The sequence below is a fragment of the Dromiciops gliroides genome, chromosome 2 (genome assembly GCF_019393635.1).
Source record: "Dromiciops gliroides isolate mDroGli1 chromosome 2, mDroGli1.pri, whole genome shotgun sequence".
Taxonomy (NCBI): domain Eukaryota; kingdom Metazoa; phylum Chordata; class Mammalia; order Microbiotheria; family Microbiotheriidae; genus Dromiciops; species Dromiciops gliroides.
Window position 1 is genome coordinate 633613913 of NC_057862.1, and position 8914 is coordinate 633622826.

At 37.9% G+C, this 8914-nt stretch overlaps 1 pseudogene; it reads right to left on the bottom strand.

Moving 5' to 3' along the window:
* Positions 1–7927: 7927 nt before the first annotated feature.
* LOC122739444 lies at positions 7928–8233 on the bottom strand (annotated as a pseudogene).
* Positions 8234–8914: the final 681 nt, after the last annotated feature.

The window sequence follows — 8914 nt, forward strand, 5'->3', positions numbered from 1 at the left end:
TTTCTAACCCTAGCCTCAGTTTCCACATTTTACAAATGTGGAGATTGAATATCTGTCCAACTTGCTACTTGGTCCCTTCCAACTTCAACATTCCATGTTTTATATTCTAATATTTTTATAACCTAAAGTCCCTCCCAACCCTAACATTCTACATTCAAGATTCACCTTCGGGGCAGCCAGGTGGTGCAGTGGATAGAGCACTGGCCCTGGAGTCAGGAGTACCTGAGTTCAAATCCAGCCTCAGACACTTAACACTTAATAGCTGTGTGACCCTGGGCAAGTTACTAAACCCCAATTGCCTCACTAAAACAAAAACCAAACAAACAAAAAAAAAGATTCACTTTCACCTCCAGAGTTCTATGTCCTAAGATCCCCTCTAGCTTTGTAGGATCCCTTGAACTACCTCATAAATGTACAGAACTTTGTTCTCTCTCTCTCTCTCTCTCTCTCTCTCTCTCTCTCTCTCTCTCTCTCTCTCTCTCTCTCTCTCTCTCTCTCCCTCTCTCTCTCTCTTTTAAGCTTTATCCTATTTCCAATACCTAACAGGAAAAAAATAAAATAAAATGAGCCAAGAGGATGTACTACACTGCCTATCACTCACAGGGTGCCCTAATATTTCCTGTATCATACCATGTCCCATTATGCCCATTATTTTATGATAGTAATGCTTGTCTGCCTCGGCAAATTTTGATAAATTCAATGCCAGTTTAAACAGCACGCAACCACACTAAGCAATATTAATCAAAGAAGAAGTAAGCTGAACACTCAGGCACTTTTCCAGTAGGAAAAAAAATCATCATAAATGCCCGACTTCTTCAAATGACCACATTTCTTTGTTCACTTTTTGTTGAGCCCACCATTCACACTGTATACAGGCAAACGGCTCAGCGTTTGTCAATGGATATTTTTTTAAAAGGTGTCCCTGGAGGGCCTACTCTTGATTTGTATGCTTTTCATCTCTCAAGAACACTAAATAAATAAAAGCAGGTTGCTCTTAATGAAACCCTTAACCAAGGCCTAGCTCTTAATTGCATAAAAGTCTCATCTATGACATCTCATCTTTTGCTATTTATTAGAATGACAAACTTCTCTTTGAAATGTCAAGCTGCGCTAGAGAGAAATATGGGGAAACGCCAGCACACAGGGAAGAGGCAGAGGCAGCACTGTCCATTAGAATCTAAAGCTTACTATGGCTCTACTGTTGCTTTCTACTGGGGAACAGCAGGATAACGCCAGTGAATTAGAGCCAGGAAACACCAAAATAGTCCAGCAGTGTTCCTACGTGGACACATGCAGGAAACTGCTTCTGTGTTGGGCTTGTTTGAAAGCATTCAGGAGCAGGAGACATGAAGGTAACAGGATGCAAAGAATGAGCACGGGACCCAAGCTCACAAAACCTACCTTTCAGTCCTAGCTTAGGAACTCATTAGATGTACAACCTGGAGCAAAGTTCCTGAGTCTTGTTTTCTTCATCTATCAAATGGAGATAATACCTACAGCTGATCTCATAGAGATGTAAAGAAAGCATTTTGTAAAATGTAAAAGAATATTTCATTCTTTGTATTCGTATCACTAATACCTAGCACAAGGCTTGGCACCTAGAAGTCTCTTAATATGTGTTGCTTGATGGATTGATTGTAAAAATCAGAGTTCTAGTTATGGACACCTAATAGAGAAAAGGTAGTAGAGAAAGGATAGTAGTGGATTTGGTGTCAGAAAACTTAGAAAAGTTGGCTTCAAATGATGGTTTTGCTAATAGTGAAGTGACATAATGAAAGTCATGTCTCCTTCCTAAGCCTCCACTTCCTCAAATTTAAAATTAGGGGGATTGAATTTGAAGGTTTCTGAGGTCGCGTTTTGCTTTGTGCTAGGGTTACTTCTAGTCATAGTTTATGATCTGAGACTCCTACTAATCTTGCTATTATATGTTCTTTGGGTCTAAAACAGGGGTATCACTATCACTGGGCTTTCTAAGCCAAATGAACTACTTTATTTAGGAAAGACAAGTTGTTCAATTGTTTCAGTCATGTCTGGCCCTTTGTGACCCCATTTGGAGTTTTCTTGCTCCAAGTTGCTGAAGTGGTTTGCCATTTCCTCCTACAACTCATTTTACAGATGACGAAACAGAGGAAAACAAAGTGAAGTGACTGGCCCAGGGTCACACAGCTACTAAATGTGTGAGACCAGATTTAAACTCAAGAAGTTGAGTCTTCCTGACTTCAGGCCCAGCACTCTATCCACTCTGTCACCTAGCTACCTCAAGACGAAATATTTAAAATAAAGAAGGCACCTGGATAAAATTGAACAAGTTAAATAAAAGAACATAGAAAGAGAGAATATCTAAGCAGACATCGCAAATAGTAATACACTGACATACACTATTAAGAATCAGAATGGCACTCCTGGAATGGGTGTTAAGCATAACAGACGGATCGACTAACATTTTCACTTCTTGATGTAATGTCATCAAGGTAGCAGATGGCAAGATGCCAAAGGATGGGGGAGATGTGGGGAAAGAATAGCATCAGCAGCTTTGTAAAGAGCAAAGTCATACTCTAGATGTCACCAAGCATAAGGTGTGGTATTGTCAAGTTCTAAACTTATCTGTTTTATGAATTGGAAAGAGAAAAATAATGTATGAAAGAAAAGATGAGAGAGAGAGACAGAGATTGAGAGACACAGAGACAGAGACAGAGAGACAAAGACAAAGACAGACACAAACCCACAAAGATAGAGAGATACAAATAGACACACACAAAGAGAGAGACAGCGCAGACTGACAATTCTTTACCATTTATTTCCCACCAAAATCCTATGGAAATTCACAACTAAAAGATAACCATATTTATGCTTTGAGGCCACTGTGTTAAAAAAAAAACTCTGAGTCTTATGGAGGATTTATGGGAGAATATAGATAGGGAAGAGTCAGAGGTTTAGAAGAGTAGGACACGGACGGGCTGTGTTAATGTTTTAAGATATGTCCAGGTAGATAAGGTCACCGATTCACAGAAACATCCAAACTCTTTACTGTAACAATAGAATGGAAAACCAAGTGAAGTTATTTAGGATATGGTGCATTGAGTTCAGAATATACAAGAATTATTTGATGAAGATTTCTAGGTTCTTTTCAGAATGTGTGTGATTTCCATTAAAAAATGTGAATATATTTTGAATTATTGAAAGTTTTTTTGGGGGGGGTCCATCCAGGAAAATAATAAATTAATTTTATATCATATGCAAGTTCTTTATATAGAATGCAAGAATTGTGCTCAGAACATATAACACTTGTGTTTGGAGTATGTAAGGTTCTAGTCACAACACGAGTCATTCAAAAATATGAGTCAAAAGGGGCTATAAATAACATTTAAGGATTCTTATCAGACTAAGAGAAGGATCCCCTCAGTTTAGTTCTATTCAGAATGTATGAAGCTGCTATTCAGATGAGGATTCTCAGAATTTTCAAGAGTTCTTTTTGGAAGGAGTAAGGACTCTATATAGAATATGTTCTATTGAGGATAAGTGGGGCTTCTATTTAGAATAGGTGAGGATGCTAATTAGAATACATATACAAAGATCCTATTCAAATTATTTTTGCTAGTTTTCCAACAAGTGTTGTGAATGCCCAGAGCTAAAGCAAATTATAATTTACTGTATAACGTATGTTCTTAGTGGACTTCCTGGTACAAAAAGTGAGATGATTTGTCCAGAATCCTATAGTCAGTATGTTCAGAGGCAGAACACCTCCCCACATCTTTCTGGGTCAAGGCCAACTCTCTTGTTTCTGTCATGGTACGCTCAACCTCATCAAACTATGTCGATTCAAAATATCCATAATTATATTCAGATATGTGTAAATTATTTTCAATCAATGACAATTTCCCACATGTCAGGCATCATGCCGGGTACTGGGAACATAGGTAGAAAGGATAAAACAGTCGCTACTTCCAAAGACTTCTTCGGAATATGTGAGGGTGCTACTAAGATCATAGATTTGTTCTCTCCTTTGCCCTTAAAGTGAGACAATGAAATGGAGACACTTTGCAAATTGTAAAGCTGTTTAAAAAGGCCAGTTATCATTGCCGTTGTTATCACCTTAAGTGTTATTATTATTAATATTGTTATTGTTATTGTTGTCATATTTGTTATTATTATTTAGCTGTGCTATAGTGGAGAGCAAATTTGATTCTGAATCAGGATGATCTGGGTTCAAGTTTCTCCTCTGAAACATACTTGGCTATGTTCCATTGGGCAAATCATTCAAGCTCTCAATTCTCCAAAAAATTTGTTTAAGAATATAAATCGCCCAGTACTTGCTGACTTATATTAGTACAGGGAGTTTCCTTACCAGATGTTCTATATACTAATGAAATCCAAAGATGAGATTGATTATAATTATTGTTCATTCACAAGGGGGTCTTTACTCTGTCATTTTATTAAAATGAATTTGGGCTTCTTTTGTCGATATACTTCATAAGGCAAAGTCCTCCTATCAGAGTCCCACCCAAAACCCAGATCAATCAACATATTCCTCCTCCCCAAACATTGAGAGTAAAGAGATCAAGGGCAGTAGAGCTCAGAATCAATCTACGTACCTTTTCTGCATTATTATTAATCCCTCCTAGACCACTCTGGTGTGTGCCTTCCCTGATTACAATATTGCTATTGATCTCTTTTCTCAGATACATTGTTAATGGCCACAGTGAAATGAGACTTGTTAGTCTGTACAGCATGTACAGCCATGATAAACTTTGCCCAGGATCCATCCTGACCAGCAGCAGAGGCATAAACCAGCCATGAACTGAAGCAGAGCTGGAGCATAGTGGAGAAAAGGGGAATGAAGGGCTTCATCCTTGCACAAAATGGAGGCTGCTCGATGTACCACCTTTCCAAAGGAATGATCAGGTTTGACTTCACTGTACCAGAAACATTGAATTATAATTATTTCCTATTTTGCCTGAATTAAAATGGGTTGTCACCCTCCTTTAGTGTGTGTGTGTATAGGTATATATGTGTGTGTGTATGTGTGTGTATATATATATGTATGTGTATATATGTATATATACGTGTATATATATGTGCATACATATACACACATATACTACAGTAAATATATATTCCCATATTATATATTGTCTATACTATATATAATAAAACATGCAATTATAATTATAAATATCAAGTGTGTGTACAAATATATATATATACATCTCTTTATCTATCTACTTATCTATCTATCCTTTATCTCATATTATAACCCTTTCTTTAGCTACGAGGATTTCAAAAATAGAAAAAGCACTGGGTTTAGGGTCAAAGACTCACTTTCAATCTCAACTCTATTATTACCTGTATCACCTTGAGCAAGTCACTTCTCTTTCAATTTCATTTTACTCATCTGTAAAATGAGGAGATTGGACCAGATGATCTTAAAAGTAGTACAGTGAATAGAATGTTAAACTTGGGGTCAAGAAGACCTGAGTTCCAATTCTTTCTCAGGCACTTAGTATCTGTTTAACCTTGGGGAAGTCACTCAACCAGCTTTGGCTTCAGTTTCTATTCTGTAAAATGACAATATTATTATATTTACTTCACTAGAGCTGTGAAAATCAAATGAGCTAACATATGTAAAGTTCTTTGCAATTGTAAAAATATTATATAAATTACAGATATTATTATTTATTAAGGGCTTGACCAAATCTAAATCCTAGGAACTAAATCCTTTTAGCACCTGCTTCTTCTTTCCATTTATTTTTTTCCTTTCAAATATATTTCAGCAACCTTTTCAACAGATGGAATAACCTCAAGCTTTCTATTCTCTCCATTTATGTGCTATTTTTACTCCCCATAGTAGTCTCTTCTTAATCCCCCTCCCTTTAAGACAACCAGTGAAAGTCCCAGTCTATACAAGAGAATGCAGGAGGTATAGGAGTCAAAAAGTGTCAAGTAGCACATTGTCCCTCAGCCATTTGTATCCTGAGATTATTAGACTTTAGGAGAAAGCCAGATGATTACCACCTGACTTTTTTTCCCCCAAGCAATTGATGTATCTCACTGAACAACACAAGTTTGGGAGCCAGAGGCAGTATGATAATGGTATGGTGGAAAAAGCGGGGGCCCTAGAATCAGAAGTACTGGGTTTGAAGCCCAGCTCCAAGATCGACTACCTGTGTTATTATACATTAGTTTTAATCGTGTCCAACTCCTCATGACTCCATTTGGGGTTTTCTTGGCAAAGATACTGGAATGGTTTGTCATTTCCTTCTCCAGCTCATTTTATAAAAGAGGAAACTGAGGCACTCTATCCACTGCACTATCTAACTGCCTCAGTAGCTGGGTAACATTTATTCATCTGAAAATGAATACAATCATCTCTTCTGTCTGTTGCCTACTACCTATGTGACTTTGGACAAATCACTTAACCTTACTGAAGCTCAGTTTTCTAAGTTGTAAAATGGAAAGTTTGGAATGGATGTCCTCTGAGGTCCCTTCTGGCTCTTAATCTATGATCCTCTGATTTTTCCATCCCAGAATTTCAGAGTGTGGGGACCAATTTTTAATTTGGGAGTGCTAGCTAAGCCTCTCGGCGCAATATTGGGGCAAGGAAGGAAACCGGCAGCCTCCCTCAAAACATAACAAAATTTATTTTAACAAGAACGAACTTAAAAAAACACATACAAACAGGATCAGTAGGATCAAGGGAAAGGAAATAAAAATGGGGAAAGGGAAATTATAATACCTGAAAAATACCACCGCCCAGGAATCAGCTGAAAATACGTAACAGAAAGCCTGTTGCTTTCCAGCTTCCACCTAGAATGCCCAATTCTCCTCCCCCAAACCTAGAAACACCCCACACAGTGCCAGCCAATGGGATGGCCGCTCTGACAGTTATATGACTGCCCTCACTAGGCTTCCAATCATTATAATTTTGCCAGGCTCATGTAGGCATCGGCTGGTGGTGATGACACGAGGTGCCAGCGCCATGGCATAAAAACCTCAAATAACAATTAATTCTTTACAAGAGGGAGGAGGGAGACACAAGGGGAATGCCATGTTAATCTTATCATTCTAAAACATAGGTGTCAAAAATGTATCTGGGGAGGCATGCAACCCATAAAATCCCCAGTCCCTTCCCTCCAAACAGATTAAAATGTAATTGAGAAATACCTAAAAGAAATAAAATTAAAAATGCAATATTATAAACATATAATACGTGCACAAATAATATGTATATACAAATGCATGCATATATAAATGTGTGTAAGATTCTGTTTATGTGTGTATATGCATGCATGTCTCTCTCTATATAAGCAAACACATATATGCAATACAACATACATATAAACAAAGAGACATAAATAATAAAAATATACATACATATTTATTTATATATTGAAATCTTTTTCACAATTTATTGTGCCCCCGTTTAGGGCTTTCTTGGCCAAGATATTTGAGTGGCTTGCCATTTACTTCTTTCTTTTTTTGATATTAAAAAAGGGTGCTGAGCAGCTAGGTGGTGCAGTGGATAAAGCACCGGCCCTGGATTCAGGAGGACCTGAGTTCAAATCCAGCCTCAGACACTTGACACTTACTAGCTGTGTGACCCTGGGCAAGTCACTTAACCCCCATTGCCCTGCAAAAAAGGGTGCTTTTATTTTTATTGAGGGGTAAAGGATGCATATAATATAAATATATAATTATATAATAAATATGTATTTATAAAATAAATATAATATTAAAAAATCAAAAGCTAATCTGACATGTATTTATTCTTTATTTTCCAGCTGTCAAATCATAAGCTTGGAGTTCATTTGTACATTCTAAGGGCCTGGATCTGCTCCTGAAACTCTCTCATCCTAGGGAGAGCAATAAGGGAATGTCTTGAAAGTGACCACTCAGGATACTGGAATGGATCAGGACTGGGAGGAGTTTCTCAGCGTGGGTTCATTTTTTCCCCTTTATGCTTCATGTGTACAACAAAATAGTCATTACATGGGATACTCAGCCTGGCAATTAGTGAGAACAAGCTCTGGAAGCCCACTTTTCTGTCTCGGCACTGGTCCAGGTCTTTCATAATCTTGTCTACTGCTAAAGGGTCTTTCTGGTTTTCCAAGAATCCAGGGAATGCTTTTTCCATGAGAACTCTTAGATCTTCTTTCATTAGGTAGCCTTTGTCTCAGGCAAACTTATGGAATGTAAACATCATCGTTTCCATTCAATGCTCCATTTGAGACAGCATCTTGGTGTCTTCTGACACCTTGCCTAAGCAAGAAGCAGTAGCTGAGCAGAACAGGCACACACTCAGGGTGAGAGAACAGCAGCAAGCAATGGGAAGGCTGCTGTTTTACTTATCTAACTCATTTTACAGATGAGGAAATCGAGGCAAACAAAGTTAAGTGATGCGCGTAGTCACATAGAGAGTAATTATCTGGAGTCAGAACTGAACTCATGAAAATGAGTTTTCCTGACTCTAAGCCTGAAATTCTAACACACCCTATCACTCTATCCACTGTAACGCACATGTGTACATATACATGTGTGCATACACATGTATAAATAGGTATTGTGTAGTTGCTATATACACGTGCATATACATGTACTCTATATATATGTGTACATGCACATATACACATCCACACATGTGTGTATAAACTCCAGTATATGGAGAGAGAGAGAGAGATGCAGATGCAGTTGTAGTTTTCGATATAGGCATAATCTACCTCTCCCATGAGAATGTAAATAATCTCATACAGCAAAAGATTTTGCTTTTTTAAAAAAATCTCCCCAGAGCTCATCCTGATTCTGTGAAAACACCCCACCCCCACACCCCATCAACCACCCACATGCGAAATTTCTACTTTGGCAGCAGCTTTCTGTCTACCATAATATCCCTTGGCTTCTAGCACCCTGGGTCACCCTG